The sequence below is a fragment of the Echinops telfairi genome, unplaced genomic scaffold (genome assembly GCF_000313985.2).
Source record: "Echinops telfairi isolate 266 unplaced genomic scaffold, ASM31398v2 ScPeMD7_18;HRSCAF=68, whole genome shotgun sequence".
Classification (NCBI taxonomy): domain Eukaryota; kingdom Metazoa; phylum Chordata; class Mammalia; order Afrosoricida; family Tenrecidae; genus Echinops; species Echinops telfairi.
Window position 1 is genome coordinate 51,202,355 of NW_022103915.1, and position 19,335 is coordinate 51,221,689.

A 19,335-nucleotide genomic window follows, 5' to 3' on the forward strand; every position below is an offset into this window, starting at 1 on the left:
GGGGGGGGGGCTGTGGTGGAGAGTTTTCTTCAAAAACCTAGGCTTAACACCGAACAAGAGTTATCAAACAAATAAAGTGAAACAATCCTGAGAACTCCTATTCAAAGCTTTTGTCTTTCAAGGCAGGTGTTTTTCTTGAGTGTCATGTAAAACCCCAACTATGATGAATTAAAGCAGACATATCATATCACAAAAGAAGTCATGCTAATCTAAAAGTGTGGAGAAACTGCTTCTACAGCTATCAAAGTGGGAGAAGTGCCAACACCAGGAGGGTGAAAGGGCGGAGGCATAAGAAAATATTTCCATCCATATGCCTCTGAGCACCGACAGAATGCGTCCAACTCCCACACCGCTTCACACCAACAACTGTACATCAGTAAAGAATGTATTTCTTAAACTAGGCTTCACAAAGCTGGGGGGTTCGTGTCAAAGTCTGCTGCCAGAGGCCAATCCAACCCACAGTGATGAGCCTGGGGCACCCTGGAAGAAAGGCGGCAACCGGTGACAACCCTCTTCTGAAACATGTGAAGCACCAGGAGTTAAGAGTCCACCGGGAGGCATCGAACTGGCTTTCAGGGTCCCAAAGAGCAACTTGGGGATTGTCTGAAGTCATTTCATGGAAACTTTGCATTTTGCTTCAGTAACAGTGCTACGTGGTCAGTAGTGCCATTTAGAGAACATTCCTTGACTGGCAGGCAGTTACTAGCTACGGATAATGGCCTTTGGAAACACACCTAAGGCTTTCAAGATCGTATTGCTCCCAGGTTCATAGTGACGTTTAAATGCAGCTCCTGCTTCAATTCAAGGCAATCTTTCTAATATAGGTCCTCTCTGCTTGGCTCAAGGCCACACAGAGCTAACTTCCAGAAAATAATGGAAGCGCCAGGAAAAGCATGATGGCACAGCATACGAATGAAAAGAACTCGTACAAGTTAACAACACCGTGGTAGTTGAAGATGTATACAAGTGTAGGGGTGGAATCCAACCTGTCAATCAACTCACAGCTTGATGCTGTGTCCTTGGGGGTGGGTTGGGGGGTAGCCTTCTCATAAGGAGGACATGGGAACCTCTTCCTCTCTCAGCTACTTTGCCTTTCTGCCTGCTAGGATGCTGGTGGCCACCCTGAGAGCTGCAGAGCCCAGCAATGTTTCCAGTGACCTTGGGTCCACTCACTTCTGCCAGTGATCTTCTTGCATTCTGGATCTTTGCACGTGACTGTATGAACCGGAAGAGGAACTTCTGGACTAGGATCAGACTTAAGGACTTGCGTTAGACTGGACCGGGACGCTTTCTTGATAGATAATTACTTATGATCTAAAGCTTTTTCTTACACAACGTGTCACTGGATTTGTTTAGTCTCTAGTCAACCCAGCCTAACACAAACAATAGCCATTTTGTGCTCTTCTGCTGTGACGAGAAACTTTAGCTAATACAGTTGTACCCACAGTGCTATACAGGTATACATGGGGCACCCTCCTCCATTTTCTTGGGGTAAAGGAGGAGGTAAGGGAAGGACCTTCAAGAAGGAACATTTGGTCAGGCTGTTGTGAATTCCAAAATGAAAGTTCAGGAGGGCAAGAAATACAAGTACTTATGAATATGTTTAAGTTAATGAACAGTGGTTGAAGTGATTGCTCTTGCTTCTATGACAGAATACCTAGATACACCTCCAGCACATCAAAATTTATTCCCCTCTAAACTGATGGGAGTCTCTGGTTGGCCAAAGAGTATGCAGCAGCAGTAGACGACAGTCCTTCTACTAACTGAAAGGTAATGGAAATCCACTCAGGAGACAACTCCAAAGAAAGGCCTTCTCTGACAGAAGACGCACACATGACTATCCATGCGGGGCTTCTGTCATAGGAAATAAGGCAGACACACAGAGAGAGCTCAAAGAACTCTTCCAAAGGTAGTTGTTTTTGTTTGTTTACTTCTAAGATAAGAAACCTGCAATTTGGGAGCTCCTGCTGCTAGTATCAATTGCTAGTATGTAAATCTGGGTTATTTTTTTTAATTAAAATAAGTCAACAAAACCCAAAATACAAGCTTGAGTAGATTACACTTGAAGCTTAAGAACATCTAGTGACATTGGGCCTCCACTCAAGTACTCCCTCAAGGCAAGAATACTTTGTTCTATTAAACTGACATTCTATGATGCTCACCTTCCTAATACAACCGCTGAAGACAAAGCAGGTGAATAAGCAAATGTGGTGAAGAAAGATGATGGTGCCCCGCTATCAAAAGATACAGTGTCTGGGGTCTTAAAGGCTTGAAGGTAAACAAGCAGCCATCTAGCTCAGAAGCAACAAAGCCCACATGGAAGAAGCACACCAGCCTATGTGATCACGGGGTGCCGAAGGGATCAGTTATCAGACATCAAAGAACAAAAAAATCATATCATTGTGTGCTCACCTCCTTGATACAATCGCTGAAGACAAATGGGTGCATAAGCAAATGTGGCGAAAAAAGCTGATGGTGTCCGGGTATCAAGATATAGCGTCTGGGGTCTTAAAGGCTAGAAGGTAAACAAGCGGCCATCTACCTCAGAAGCAATAAAGCCCACATGGAAGAAGCACACCAGCCTGTGAGGTCACGAGGTATCGAAGGGATCAGGTATCAGGCATCATCAGAACAAAAAAATCTTATCATTGTGAATGAGGGGGGGAGTGTGGAGTAGAGACCCAAAGTCCATTTGTAGGCCACTGGACATCCCCTTACAGAAGGGTCTCGGGGAGGAGATGAGCCAGTCAGGGTGCGATGTAACAACGATGAAAAATACAACTTTCCTCTAGTTCCTAAATGTTTCCTCTCTGCTCCCACTACCATGACTCGAATTCGACCTTGCAAGTCTGGCTAGACCAGAGGATGTACACTGGTACAGATAGGAACGGAAAATACAGGGAATCCAGGGCGGATGAGCCCTACAGGACCAGTGGTGTGAGTGGTGAAACAGGGAGGGTAGAGGGAGAGTGGGTAGGAAAGAGGGAACCGATTACATGGAACTGTGTGTGACCTCCTCCCTGGGGGACAGACAACAGAAAAGTGGGTGAAGGGAGACGTCTGACAGGGCAAGATATGACAAAATACCCATTTATAAACTATCAAGGGCTCATGATGGAGGGGATAGCGGGGAGGGAGGGGAAAAATGAGGACGTAATGCTGGGGGTTTAAGTGGAGAGGAAATGTTTTGAGAATGATGAGGGCAATGAATGTACAAATGTGCTTTACACAATTGATGTATGTATGGATTGTGATAAGAGCTGTATGAGCCCTTAATAACATGATTACAAAAAAAGAACATCTAGTAAATAAATTTGATACAGTGAACACTAATGACATCAAGAATAGAAGGGAAAGAAAGCTCAAAGTGGATGTCAGAAGAGATTCTAAAACTTGCTCTTGATAGTGGAGCAGCTAAAGCAAATGGAAGAAATGATAAAGAGTTGAACAGAAAATTTCAAAGGGCAGCTTGTGGAGGCAATTATCATGAAATACACAAAGACCTGGAGTTAGAAAAGCAAAAATGAAGAACACGCTCAGTATATATCAAGCTGTAAGAAATTAAGAAAAAAATTCACACTTGATTGGCAAGATTAAAAGATTCTGGGCAAAATAATGGATGATAAGGAAAGATTGAAAAAAAGAGGTATTACACAGTGTCACCATATCAAAAAGTAGTCAACATTCAATCACATCAAGAGACAGCACATGAGTAAGAATCCAGAGCACTGAAAGACCATGTCCAAGCTGCACTCGAAGCATTAGTGAAAAACTAGGCGCCAGGAACTGACGGAGCACCAACTGCAATGTTTCCACAGGCTGATGAAGCACTGGAAGCACTCACTCATCTCTGCCAAGGAATTTGGAAGAGAGCAACCTGGCCGACCGATGAGAAGAAATCCGTATTTGTACCCATTCCAGAGAAAGGTGGCCCCAGGATTAACGTGCAAGCAAAATTTTACTGGAAATTCATCCACAGTGGCAGCAGGGCAATGCTGTGTGGCTGCCAGAGGTTCCGTGTAGATTTAGATGAGGATATGGAACATGGGCATTCGTTGTTGACATCGAAAGGATTGGGGCTAAAAGCAGGAAGACCAAACAGAAGTTTACTTATGTTTTATTGATCATGCAAAGTATTCAACTCTGTGGATCCTAACAACTATAGACAACATGGTGAAGAAGGGGACGGCCAGAACAATCCACTGTGCTGGTGAGGGACTTGTACATGGAGCAAGCGGCAGTTGTGCAAACAGAACACAGTGTGGAATCGGTAAAGGTATGCTTCAGGGTTGTATCCTCCCACTATACTCATCCAATCTGTATGCGGAACAAATAATCAGAGAAACTGGATTATATGAAGAAGAAAGCAGTATCAGAATTGGAGACAGGTTTATCAACAACCTTCAATATGCAGGTGACACAACCTTGCTTGCTGAAAGTGAGGAGGACTTGAAGCACTTCCTGAAGAAGATCAAGGATCGCAGCCTTCAGTATGGATGACAACTCAATGTAAAGAAGACCAAAATCTTCACAACTGGACCAATGGGTAACATTATGGTAATGAAGATTGAAGTTGTCAAGGATTTCGTCCTCCTTGGAACCACAATCAGAACTCATGAAAGCAGAGTCAAGAGATCAAGACACATTGCATCAAGTAAACTTGCTGCATAGGACCTCTTTTAGAGTGCTGAAAATCAAGGGTATTCTTTGTGGGGACAAAGTCCACCTGACCCAGGCCATGGTATTTTCCATACCTTACTATGTACGGGAAAGTTAGACTGAAGCAGAATCGATGCATCCACATGATGGTGCGGGCGAAGACTATTCAGAGCGCCCCAGAGAACCAAAACAGCCAACGACTCCATCGTGGAAGGGCTACAGCTAGGATGCTCCTTGAAGGAGTCGGAAGCACCGGTTTGAAAGCTCTGACATAAAGCAATAGTTATCTAAATTAAAAACCAAGTGTCTAAAAATGGAACAAAATATTTGAAATTGTCATTTCTTGGCGGAAAATACAGGCTATGCAGGAACCATATTTATATTTAGCTGCCATCCCAAAGGACTGAAAAGTAACTAGTGATCAACCCAATCTTATCAAGATAAATGAACCGTGGCTAAAAATGGGTGTATGTGTGTAATTATTTCAGAAAACCGATTTTATGACCTTAGAGGGCAAGATAAAAAAGAAAAGACAGTACACTCAGAATTCACAAGCAGGTTTTTTGTTCATTAAAAGATGACCGGCTCTTTTTTTCTACATAATAAACACAAAGATGATTTTATGTCGCACATTTAAAAATATGGTTTGTGTTCTCTCTCCACACTAAAGCATGCTCTAAATTGCTCAAAAAGATAATTGGGCAGAATATCAACCAACAAGGGTGAGGGTGGGGGTGATGGGGGACTCCAGTTCTACTTCGGGATAATTGCAATAAGAGGTAAGCTTCCAAGAGAAGGGAGCCTTGTCAGTCTGGTTTAGCACTGTTACCCCAAAGCCTAATTCAAAAGCCATTTGCTGAACTTAGAGTAATGCTGTAACTGTGTGGATGAGGCAACTTTCCCGCCAACTTGAGGGGAGAGTTCATCTCTGCTGCACAAACATTTCCGCCACACCTCTAATCACTCACTGGTTCATCAAGGAATCAGTGGCTTTTCATGAGCCCCAGAGAGCAAAACTGCTATTTGTGTGTGTGTGATTTTCAACTTTTTATTGTAAATTATGTGAAAGTTTTACACTGAACACAACTCATACACATTCTGAGTCAACTCATCCACTGCAATCATCCCTTATACCATCATTTATCCAACTTCTTCTCTGTGTTTCCTGTTTCCACACACCCTTCTTTCTTATCCCTCTGAACTGTGTCCTTGGCTGAATGCTGCCCTTTTGCTCTTAAACACTTGATTATTCTAACACGGGTGCGTTCCACTACAGACCTGAAGGGTCACTAAGGGTCATAGTCTTGAGGGTCCTACTAGTCTCTATCTGACCAGTAAACCTGGTCTCTTCAATGACTTTGTGTTATGCTTCACATTTTTCTCTCCCTCTATCGAGAACCTTCTATGATCCTTTCCAGAGTAATTGGCAGTGGTAGCCAGGCACAATCTAGTTCTTCTGGTCTGAGGGAAAAGGAGGCTGATGTTGGTTGGTGTGGTCTATTGCAAGAAACGTATTATATTATTATTTCTAAAGAGTTACTTAAAAATTAACTTGCTTAAAGCCCATCTAACAAACTGAGAACTTGAATTTTTCATCTCTTGACCTACCACTTTAACTTGCCTTCCATGTGTATTTACATGATCAAAAGTCCAAGTTCATTTGGAAAGCAGACTCAGAAAATACAAAAATCACTGAGTGTGAATATAAAGAACAGATATATCCAAAAAAGAAACCCAACGACACCCATTAGCTTTGGGGAGCAAGAGACTACCCTCTGTCTGTCAGTTTATCATATTGTGGTGGCCTGCACGGTATGAGGCTGCAAACTATGCACTAGTATTTCAAATACCAGCAGAATCCATTCTACCTCAAAGCACCCTACATAAGATTCCCAAAGCTTCTTAAATCTTTTCAGGGGCAGACAGCCTCCTCTTTCTCCCACTGCATCTCTGGCAGGTTTGAACTGCTGACCTTGCAGTTACCAGTCCAATGTATAACCCACTTTGCCACCAGGGCTCTTATCTGAGCAGATAGTGATCCCTAATTACATATAACTTCTAACTGGAAAATAACTATCTTAGAACTCTAAGACAACCAACTAGATGAAATTTAAGGATCTGAAATCACTCTACCCAACATAGTATATTCCAGCAAATCATGTTCTACACTACTACAAAAGTTGTTCATAGAGACAGTTCACATACACACATACACACACGCAGAGAATCTTAAATGTCATTTACTGATAGTTTTTGATGCACAATAAACCAGAGTGACAGAATTACTTATCACCACGATGCAATGAGTAGAGTGAGACAATGATCACCAGCAAGTGTTAACATCCACAAATGAAACACCATCACAAATTGTCGGTCACCAAAAGCAAACCCAAACCAACAGAGTAGATATGCCCCTTTGGGGTTTTCTCCTGCAGAGTGGTCAGTGAGTTCAAACTGCCGACCCTGAGCTTAGCAACCCAACATGTAACCCTCGATGCCCCCAGGGACCCTTATATGTCTCAGAGGAGGGAGAAAAGTGTAATCTGGGCAGAGAGGAGCAACAGATGTTACAGTTAACCAGGCTCAGCTGCTAGCCCAAAATTTGAAGGTTCAAGTCTATCTGAAGCATCTTGAGAAGAAAGCTTCCAAACATCTGGGCATTGGAAACCCTGTGTAGCACAGCACTACTGTGACACACAGGGGTGGCTATGAGTCACAATCAGCTCAAAGATGATTGGTTACAAGATGACAATTAATGAAGTGTAGTGATGGGACAGGGGAGTGGGGAGAGGTGGGAGGGAGGGAGGGAGGGAGGGAGGGAGAGAGAGAGAGAGAGAGAGAGAGAGAAGGGATGGGTGGAGAGAGAGAAGTTGTACATAAGTAAACTTTTCCATAATTAATTGCTTTAAATAAATGAATGGAGATGTTTGGAAAATGCTAGATGAATGATCCTCACAATGCTCATGATGCACAACCAGTACACAGCTGCATACCTTCCAATTTGGAGTAAGTCAACTGCAGGGACTCATCCTAAGTCTTTCTCCACCCAAGGCCCAGGCTACCCGAGGCCCTCACTCCACTCCTTCCTGGTTCAAACAAGGGACACAGCATAAGTTCTTCTTGCCCTGCTCCACCCCAGTTACTGAAAACTGAACAGGAAGTAAATCAGAAAGCAATGAAAAAAAGGAGAGAGACAAACACACAGGCAGCCAAAACAATAAAAAGGAACCGAAAGGCAGTAGAGGTCACAACTAATCAATCCATGTACTTAATTAAGCATATCCAGCTTTCAATTACTCTGTAATCTAAATGAGCAATCTAGTTAGTATCTATATGGGGGCATATTATTCACATATTAATACTGATATTTTATGTATAGTCATAATAGTCATTATTTAACATTTAGCATGTACCTGAACATGGTTATAAAGAGATTCATTATGTATGCATGTCATAAATTTAATCTTTGTAACAACTTTGAGATATAATTATTATAACCCCATTTCACAAATAAGGAATGTAACTAAGTGTAATGAATATACTTAATTTTTTTTTTTTTACAGTAAGACTTAGGATACCCAATAGTTTACTTAAGCAAGGAGCATTTCACCTTACAATTCCTAAGTGCTGGGTAATTTAAAAAATACTTTCTTTTAAACAACACTGTATGTGCGCATATATACATACACATACACAGGAACACTTAATAGAAAAGCCAAATGACTTCCCTGAAAATCACCAAATGAGCTGTATTAAAAGGCCCCTAACTACAAGGGGCATTCATGGTCCTTGCCGAAACCCGCCGAGAAATAAGTCAAGGTCACTTCAAGTTCACATGATAGAATGTTTCTCCTACCCAAGAAATGGTCAAAGACAAATAGATACCCCCAAATACAGAAGCCCAAGCGGAAAAAAGAAAAAGAAAGGCCAAAAGGAAAGTATTACATACCAGCCTCCCTAGAACACAGTCCTTGTCTGGGATTGGATGGCTCTCCCACAGGCTTGGGCACAGAATATCTTCAGAGGGACTCCTTACAGCCCAGGAGTGTGAGGCAGGCAGGTCTAGTCTGTCCCATGGGTCACTGATGATCTGAGCTAGCCCAACTGCACCCACAACACGAGAGGCATGCCATCAGAAGTATACACCGGCAAGGAGCTCCTCTAGACACATCTTCACACTAACGGAAGAGAAGTGCTAAGAACTGATTCTTGCCTGGAAGCACCTACCCTTCACTGTCATTCAATCGATTGCAGTGGGAAACTTGATGCGTGGGAAACCCAGCTGGAGAAGGCAGCCAATCCTCTACCCCACCACCCCAGGATCCTCCACCAGCTGGACTCCAGGGCCCTTTCATGAACTCTGTTCTCTAAATCCCACTCTCTTTCTCACATGGAAAGATGTGCTCTACCTCATGTTTTTTTGTTTCTGTTTTTAATTTCTCTCCAAAGCCTGCCCACCCACCCTCCTAGCCACTCAAAGTTGACAACTCATCAAAGCAAGTCTGTCTTTTTTGGAACCTGGACTCTTTTCAGCACCAGAGGGAAGGTTTGAGTTCTCTGTCCCAGAAAACTGTCAGAGAGCACATGTACACTAATCTGCCCAGAACGTCAGAAGCCATGTCAGGGCTGTCATTAAGAACACCTGTCATCTAAGCTCCTCTATTTTGCCCTTCCCCGTCACACTGGCTGACCCTGCCCGTTAGACCTCCCTTCTCTAACCCCTTACACAACGAAATATGACCCCTGTGTCTGCTCCCACCACATCAACAGAAAGGAGCTCAGGTGGGATAGTGGGTTAAGTGTTGCACTGCTAATCTCAAGGCCAGTGGTTCAAACTCACCAGCTGCTCCTCTGAAGAAAAAGGAGGCTTTCTGTTCCCATAAAGAGTTACAGCCCTGGAAACTCTAAGAGTCAAAATCAACTTGCTGGCAGTGGGTTTGGTTTTAAGTTACTCCAACAATATACCGAATGGCTACTTATATGCCTCCTTTGGACCCCAGTTCCTGTCCTGGGGCACTTACTGTCCCCTCCTTGTCTCCATCTGAAGGGGAGTAGTCTGAGTCCTCCCTGTGTCCTTCACAAAGCATGCAGCACGCAGTGTCGGTGTGGGGCAAAGGTTCACAGAAGTGAAGATCCAGCCTGAAGACTTAAAAGAAGAACTAGACAATCAGTCTTCAGGAAGGACATCATGCTTGGGAGAGTGGAGCAGCGGACAAAAAGAGGAAGATCCTCTGAGATGGACTGACACGGTGACTCCAACAATGGGCTCCAACAGGGGTGAGGCTTGCACAGGGCCGGCAGTTTTCCTTCTGTTGTGCACAGACCAGTCTCTCGGAGTCTGAACCAACGCAAGGGCACAAATAACAAGTCAATCAGCCAGCGTCTCAACTGGAACGCTCCGCCAGTGTGACTAATCAATATTTGGTCAGCTCAGGAAGTTGATGCAATTCAACAACTCCACCCATCATTTCCTGATCAAGCACTCTATCCTCTGAGAGGCTGTTATGTTTATTGTTTTTAAAATGTTGGGCTTGTTTCTTGAATGAGGAGTGGCCACTCTCATCTAGGTTACTAGTCTGCAGTAAGTAAAGCTTTCCCCCCAGCACTCGGGCAATCTAAAACACTCCTGTGCAATATCCAATTTTAAAGAAAATCCTCATCACCAGTCATGAGTAAACAGACACTTCCATAATAGTTTCCTAACTTGATACTGTCAGTTTAAGTAGTGCAAAACCAGCTTCCGTGTTGCTAATAACCTCCGGCACAGAACAATTGAGGCATGAAGGCCTTCAGTTATGAGTAAGGTGACCTCCCCCAACTCTCATTTTCCTTTTTTTTTTTTTTTTATCTGGATAGCACCAACTCTCATTTTCAAAAGCCAAACCACATCCTTTAAAATAAATACTAAAATACACAGATACTAAGTCCCAGCACGAAACACTGTAGCCTGTGCCTGTAATTCCTTACTATATTAAACACAGCTGCCCAGGGTCATGTTTACATAGATTAAGGGGGGGGGGGAAGCTGACACTATGGACATTTCTGATAAACAGGCTCCTACACACCCAAACTCGAAAGACGCCACCATCAGGTATGCAGAGTTCACACCCAGACTCCGCAGGTACTTCAATTATTAACAATTACAGAAAAACCCACAAAAAAGACCAGAGACCTAAGATCAGATTCCAATGTTGGCAAAACTCTAACCCGCCTAACAACAGAACCAAGAGGGCCAAAGTCAACAAAAACATGGTCAGAGTCAGAAATGATCCCAAACTCCCTCACCCCAAATCTCTGGTAACTGGCCCATACTCCTCCTCTTCCCCACTGCCAACCTCGTAAAAGGGACTATCGGTACCGATAAAGGAGCATTAATCACACTTTACAAAGTGCTGGAGTTTGTGACTTGTGGGTCCAACCTTCTCCTTTTAATCCATGTGTAGGGAAACCTGGCAGCTTACTAACGACGGCAGCTGGCGGGTGTGTGCACACGCTGTGTTCTCTAAAGATAACAGCACTTTAGCTGTGAGTGTTCCAAATCTTCAAAGTACTTTCACAAACAGCTCATCAGCCTTCTTTCTGTCCCTAAACTCATGTGCACCTTGGGTCTTTGCACCAGCTGCTCCCCTCCCCTCCCTCGCCTCTCTTCAAGCCTGTCTGCTGTGGTGTCCCCATCAGGGCCCCAATGGCACCAGTGTCACACCTCTCAATGTTTCTGCACCTTGCCGTCTGTACCACTGTGCTGAAAAGGAGGCCAAGGTTTAGATATGAAAACCTGCTCAAGTCATTACTTCAAAGGCCAGTATTTTATGCACCACAAACTCAAAACATACCACATTTTAAAATGATAGCCTCAAAGAAATAAAAAAACACCAATATTCTCTAGGAAAATTGTGAAGATGGTGCAGGACTGGGATGTGTTTTGTTCACTGAATCAGAGCTGCGGCACCAACAAGTCTGTAACATGACAAGAGTGACCAGAACCAAGAATTTTCCTTACACTCTGTCCACGGGATTCTAGCCACTGCCATTCATGTGTCTGCAGTAAGTCTTACCTCAGGAGCTGACATTCATTCCCTTACCAATACTGACTACTTTAGAAAGCAAATTAAAAGACAATCGGAGAAAGAGTATTCTTTCCCCCACCAAAAAGCCTGTTGCAATGAACTAAATAAAATCCAATGGCAAAGTAAAAACTAAAGAGGCCTAGGTTCCATCCAAGTTGACTCTTTAAATCTGTTCATTCAGCGTCATACGATGCCGCTAAGGACATTAACATATCTATAATCATTTTTTCTCTGTTGTGGGTGGAATATACAGGTGAGCCATATTAAGCACTCAAAGATAATCTAACGGGATGTTCTCCAATTCCTGCCTTAACTCAGAAAACAGCAACTGTTAAGTTGCTCCAATGAGCTTAAAATCGTGATGGAAGAAAAGGCAAATCAAAGTCCAAACCCCTCTCGGGGATGCCAGGCTGGCTACAGGCTGTTCAAAACCTGTTTGGATGTCTAGCAAGTAACTCCAGCTGAACATGTGAAGACTCAAAATCTTGACTCCCTGTGCATGTTCCACCACCACCCGCCCCCAGTCTTCCCCATCCTGGTAACAGAAACATGTTTTTCTAAACGTGAAAGAAAAACATTCGGTTATTCTCATCTCCTCTGTTCTCTCACAAAGGACACCAGCAAATTCTGTTGGCTCTGCCTTCAAAACATATTGAAACTCCAAGTACTTCTCACCACCTCCACGCCAGTCCCCTGTGCAAAGCCACCACCACCGCGTCCCTCTAGCCTCAGATTCCACTTTTGCTCACCACATGGTCTACTCAGGCACAGCCGTAGAAGTTCCATCTCATTTTATGTGCCATGTCCTTCAGTGGTTTCCCCTGACTGGCCCCCTTCTACTACTACTTCTTTTTTTTTTAAACATTTTATTAGGGGCTCATACAACTGTTATCCCAATCCATACACACATCAATTGTGTAAAGCGTATTTGTACATCGTTTCTCAAAACATTTTCTCTCCATTTAAACCCCCGACATTAGGTCCTCATTTTTCCCCTCCCTCCCCGCTCCCCCCTCCCGCCTGAGCCCTTGATAGTTTATAAATGGGTATTTTGTCATATCTTGCCCTGTCCGACGTCTCCCTTCATCCACCCTTTGGTTGTCTGTCCCCCAGGGAGGAGGTCACACACAGTTCCATGTAATCGGTTCCCTCTTTCCTACCCATTCTCCCTTTACCCTCCCTGTTTTGCCACTCACACCACTGGTCCTGCCCCTTCTACTTCTTGTTTCCTATTTTTCTCTCCGGCCCTTTAAAACTCACCGTAGCACATCAAACTCTGACCACAGTCAAATTAAATCACAAGAAAAACAGACCCAGCTCAGTTTTTACACTTGCTGCTGTTCCCTTGGCTATGCCCACCCCACTGACCCCTGGCATTTTTACCTGTCACTCTGACATCTTTCAGGTCTCCACTCAACTAGACTATTCTACGCAAGTAAAAGAATACCATGTCCCCCACCGCGTCTTCCTCCCTGAAAAACACCAGCTCTAAGGAGGCAGAAGTTCACTTTGGGATCCACTGGGCCCAAGACAGGGAGCAGGCTTCAGACACAGTGAGCCCTGTGATGGGTCTAGTTAACACACGTTCGAAAAGAGCGGGGAGTTTTTCTCTCCTGCAACTCAAATTCTCTTCTGCTTCTGATTAGCATCCAAAGTGAATTATCATTCTCTCCTAAACTCTTTTTTAATTCCATTCCCAAACTAGAAGATTTATAGATAGCCTTCTACATTTTACTAGAAAACTGGAAACTTTTGGGGGGAGGGGAGATCCTCTAAAAAAACAGAATTAGATGTGTTTCAGGCAGCAACTCTCAAACCCTGATTCTCTTTTCTGTCCCCAGCAACCCGCTCCCCAGATCTTAGTTTTACATAAGCCTGTTAGATAGCAAACCTCCTAAGACTGAGGCCCAAACAACCTTGGCCCCTAGCAAAGACCTAAAAAGGGGGGACATCAAACTCTAACCAAAGGTTATCAACGGTCCCACATAGACCAATGTCCGAATTATCACTTTTCACTTTGCCTCATTTACTTTTCTAGTTTTCTCAACCTTCTCTTCAGTGTGTGGGGGCGTGAGGTGGAAAAGGGCGGGGCAGGGGATGGGACACAATAAACTGTAGAAAGATGCTTCCTGATCACCCTCAGGTGGAAAGCAAAGCACACCTGGATTTGTTTCGGAGTTTTTATAATGAGGTGGAACTTCACCTCAGGGTATTATACTCCCAGGGGTGGGGGTGGGTTTTTTTTTAACACTCACCTCAGCAGACCATGCAGTCAAGTCTACCAAAGTAACTTGGATTATTTTCCATCCCTCTGAAAAGCATCCAAGAGAAAGATGAGGCTACTGCTTCTGTAAAGAGAAAATCGCCAAAACCCTCCTCTGGGCTGGAGGGTTGCTCGGATGGAGTGGAGTAGATGGCAGGAGGTTTGTTTGGGGGTTTGAAAAGCATCCTGCCTCTCTTCAAGAATGAGTGAGTTGGTTACCGTTACTGTGGTGACAGGCACCCTGGGAACAGATGATGTGCCACTTCACTGAGGACTGGAGACATTCTCTAGCTTTTTATCTGGAAGGAGGTGGGAGGAGCAGCAGAACCAATTCTGGAGTATATTTATAAACATGCTAAAGAAGTGTGTTTCTTGACTCTGGATAGTAAGATTTTAAATCGCTTAGCTTATAGGAAAAAATACGAAGGCATTAAAAAGAGCAGAAGAAAATAAACATGTTAGACATGAAGAGCTTTGTACTGTCTCTAGCCCTAGATTTCCCCCCAAAACAACAGGTTTCCAGATTGGTCACACATCAGAAAACCCATACACCCGCCAAGTTCAGGTGCAGTAACTTGGCTGGGAAGTAAATTCCCTCCAGTAACAGGAAGCAACCAGGGCAAACAGTAACTCAAGCCTGAGACGGCTAAGCACTAGCAGTTAAAGAAGGCTCATCTCAACAAACTCTGAAACAGAAACAGTAACATGTAGCACTAATTCCTGATAACAATTCTTAGTAAATTAGGGACCCAGGAAAACGTCTTTATCTTGACAAAGCCATCTATGAGTACAGCGGCAACATATTTTTAAGTTCCCACCTAAAACCAAGAACGACAACACAAAGATGCCAGTTGCCAGCATATTACAAAAATCAAGATTAAAATACTGGAGACAAAAACCTGTCGTTACTGGGGACACTACTTATCATCAGAATCTTTCAAGTTAAACATTAAAATAAAACATCATTTGGTCAAATATTAAGTTCAATAAAAGAGCCCAAAATACCAACATTAAAAAAAGGTTGGCCAATGCAACAGCAACGACAATTAGAAAACGTATAGCAACACTTTGTCGTCTTCTCGTGGACAGACGACGGTAGAAAAGGACAGCACGTTTGGGGGAGGGTCGTGGCAACGAGGAAAGTCACCAGCAGCTCCTCCCCGTCGAGAACCTTCTAAAGCGATCATTTCAGAGCAGTCTGAAGGGCTTGCTGCTACATCTGCCCCTCAGAGCAGCTGGTGGGCGTGAATACCAAGCCACTTTACTTTCACTTGGTAAAACGAAAAACAAACAAAAAACCTCACTGCCACCAGTAAGTGGATGCCCCTATAGGACAGGGTAGAAACTGCTCCTGTGGATTCCCCATAGAAGCAGAAAGCCTCACTTTCTCCTAAGGAGGAGCTAAAGTACACCATAGGCTTTCATGAACAAGAATGTATAATACCAGTTCCTCAGTTTGGCACTGCAAGGAAGGGAGATGTCAATTGAAGCAGTAATGTGAAGGGCAAGGGGGTATATGAGAAATCTGTTTTGATTAGACCAGAGCATGCACAATGCTACAGATAAGAGCCTGAAAAACATAGGGAATCCAGGATAGATAAACCCCTCAGGGCCAACAATGAGAGTAGAGATACCAGGAGGATTAGGGCAAGGGGTGGGGAAAGCGGCAAATGATCTCAAGGATCAATTAGAAACCCCTCCCAGGGGAATGAATAATGGAAAAGTGGGTGAAGGGTGACAGAGGATGATGTAAACTATGGAAAAAATAATCTATAACTTATCAAGGGTTCATGAGTGAGGGAGGGGGAAGAAACAGGGAGCGGATATCAGGTGCTCAAGTGGGAAGAGAATGCTTTAAAAATGATGGCGGCATATGTGCAAATGTGCTTGACACAGAGGAATATATGGATTGTGGTAAGAGATTTAAGAGCCCCCAATTAAAGTATTTTAAAAAAATCCGTTTCATGCACATTTTTTTGTAAAGTTAAATAACTTTTTAATAAAAGCCTATTTAGGGAAAAAAATCTATTTGGAGGAAAAGATGGCAAAATTAAGACTAGCAACAGTTCAGGAGGGGAAAATCTGTAATAGGCATAGGGAATTAATTTCCATGATATACAGTGCACAGACCCAACCCAAGGAAGGACACGAGGAAAAGGAGAACAACATGCCGCCATACTATTCGTGTACAACAGCCTGTGTGATTTGCAAATACAACAGTTACATGGAATATGCAGCATGCCCAGCAAACTGGGTATTTTAGGAGGATTATGAACATTATATATATTGCAAGGTTGCTTGAATTTCTGAACAAGCACATATATTTTACATGTCATTTTAGAAAAAAATAAACGAGACAAACTGCAGGCATCTGAGTACCATGGAAGGTTTTGAGAGAATGCATAGTCACAGATTAGAATTTTGTTTTGTTTTACGATTTACTTTGTCTATATCTTATTGCCACATAATGCACATATCATACAATTTCAGTTGTATTAGCATTTTTTGACAGATCTCTGAATACTAGAGGCACCAACCTGGAAACAAGTATTGATTCCTTGCTCCATTCAACAAAGGTTTTGCACCAACTGAGACTTGGCACGAGGGTAAGCATTGAGGCCATTTATGAATGTTGCACATTCTCTGTACAAAAGGGGACATGTATCCATTTTAGGTGACAGTACAAGGGAGAAAGCAGAAGGAACCTGTTTGTTTTATCCTTCGGGGGAGGGGACCACGGTATATGGAAAACACCTGCCATTTTAAGGCACCTGTAGATCATTTCCTTCGGAGGCTTCCACTCACACTGTTACAAAGTGCCCAGGTAATCCTGATCAGAGTATAATCAATTTTTTGGCAATTCATTGAAAAGCAGGCTAAGGCCCATATCACAACAATATTCTTTTACTTTGGGAAGTTCATGTCCTAACCATTTCCTTTTTTTTTTTTTTTAAATAATCATTTTATTAGGGGCTCAGACAACTCATCACAATCTGTACATACGTCATGTGTCTAGCACTTTAGTACATATGTTGACTTCATCATTCTTACGACACCCGCTTTCCATTGAACCCCTGGTGTCAGCTCATTTCCCCCCTCCCCCCTGATAATATATCTTATTATTATTTTTATCATATCTTACCCCATCCAACGTCTCCCTCACCCACTTCTCTGCTGTTCATCCCCCAGGGAGGAGGCCACATGTAGACCAGTTCTCTGTTCCCCCTTTCTCCCTCTCCTTCCCTCCACCCTCCCGCCATCGCCACTATCTCCACTGGTCCTGGGGGGTTCATCTGTCCTGGGTTCACCGTATTTCCGTTCTTATCTGTGCCAGTGTACCTCCTCTGGTCCAGCCAGATATGTAAGGTAGAATTGGGATCATGGTAGTGGGGTGGAGGAAGCATTTAAGAACTAGAGGAAAATTGCATATTTCATGGTTACTACACTGCACTCCGATTTGCTCACCTCCCCGCAGCCCTTCTGCAAGGGGGTGTCCAATTTCCCCCGGATGGGTTTGGGTCCCCACTCTGCACTCCCCCTCATTCACAATGTTATGATTTTTTTTTTTGTCTTTGATGCCTAATACCTACCTGACCCTTTGGCCGCCTTGTCATCTTACAGGCTGGTGTGCTTCTTCCATGTGGGCTTTGTTGTTTCTCAGTTAGATGGCCCCTTGTTTATCTTCCAGCATGTAGGACCCCAGATTCTGTGTAATTTGACAGCTTGGCACCATCAGCTTTCTTCACTGCATTTGCTTATGTACCTGCTTCGTCTTCAGCATTCGTGTCAGGGTAGGCTGGTGTGTTTCTTCCTTGTGGGTTTTGTTGTTTCTTAGCTAGATGGCCGTCTGTTTGTCTTCAAGCCTGTAAGACCCCAGATGCTATATCATTTGATAGCCGGGCACCATCTGCTTTCTTCCCCACTTTTGCTAATGCACCCTCTTTGCCCTCAGCAATCGAGTAGGGGTAGGCTGGTGTGCTTCTTCTGTCCTAACCATTTCTGAATGAAGAACTTCATCAATGGCTGTTGGATTGCTTTTGCAGTCAGATCAGCCCAGAGAGGCGGAGACCATCCCCATGCTGATGTCAAATGTGCGCTGGGTGATAAACTCCACTCAAAACAAAACAAAGCCTGCTGCCATCAAGTTGATTCTAATTCATCACAACCCCACAAGAGTTTCTGAGGCTGTAAATTTTCTTGGGGAAGCCTCATCTTTCTCTTTAGCAGTTGCTGGGTTTGAACTGCTCACCTTACAGTTAGCAGCCCAACACTTAGCAGATAGCACCACCAAAACCAAGCTCACTGCCATGGAGTCAATGCTGACGTGCAGGAACCCTATAGAAGAACAGGGTAGAACTGTGCCCCTGTGAGCTTCCACCACCAGTCCTGTAGAAATCTCCACCTTTCTTCCAGGTTGGTCCCAACGCCAGATGTTCCACACAGCCCTTCCTCTCATCCTCATCACCCAGGTGTAGATCAGTGGATAGGAGCCCTGGTGGCACAGTGATACAAGATGCAGTTCAAAACCACCGGAGCCGAGGCTTGCCATTCCCATAGTTACCGTCCTGGAATCTCACAGGGCAGATCTTCTCAGTGGTAATGAGTTTGGTTGGTTCTGGACGTCAGTAGATGCATACCAGTCGCTCTGTCTCCTGCGTCTGGCAATTTTCGAAAACGCCTCAAACTCGAGGGGCCGGGCTAGTTTTAATCAGAAGGCAGTCCCCAATTTATGGCAGAGCTCCATTCCAACAACTCTGTAAATTGATGTTAAGCTGAATACCGTCCCCCCCCCCCCAGCAGTTTTCATTATTATTGCCTTTTATCATCAATAGCTTTATACATTCTATCTTAAAAAAAAAAAAATCTTTGGGGACTGGCACAAGAATGGTACCAGCCTGCAGCACTATATGTAGCATGAGTAACTAAAGAAAAGAGGTGCGGGATCAGGTGTACTTAAGAAACAAAAAACAAACAAAACGTGGTACCTGGTACCTGAAATACGTTCAGTCGCGGCTACCTGAATAATAGGGTGAGGTCCAGGAGGACTCTCCACAGAGCTTCCAAAGGGCAGATGCACATGCCCCAGCCCAGCACTCCCACTGGGCCTGTGTCTCACAGGCCGAACCTCGTGGCCACGGGAGAGTAAAGTGTATCATGGCTCCCAGGTGATCCCTTGGGTCTGGTCAGCGCCTAACTCACCGGCTGGCCGCAGGTGTGCTTCTGAGCTTAGGAAACAGGAGCCAGGGTCAACTTGTTTACAGCAAGGCAGTGCCACACCTCACCCTCCAGATCCATTTTTGTTGAAAGATGAATAAAAAAGAAGTATGACAATAGCTAACACCCAGC

General features: G+C 44.0%; 1 protein-coding gene across 4 annotated transcripts in view; it reads right to left on the reverse strand.

Moving 5' to 3' along the window:
* The window catches only part of FBXO34 (F-box protein 34), an 82,457-nt gene that overhangs the window by 13,319 nt on the left and 49,803 nt on the right, over positions 1-19,335 (reverse strand). Inside the window, exon 1 of one of the 4 annotated variants that reach the window (XM_045287917.1) lies at positions 13,982-14,060. The exons of 1 other annotated variant lie outside the window; for it this stretch is intronic. The gene's annotated coding sequence lies outside the window, so the exon portion shown is untranslated. Of the gene's footprint in view, positions 1-7,615; positions 7,646-8,608; positions 8,802-13,981; positions 14,061-19,335 lie in introns of those variants that run through there. 2 more of the 4 variants (XM_004698979.2, XM_045287919.1) reach the window with 2 other exon arrangements.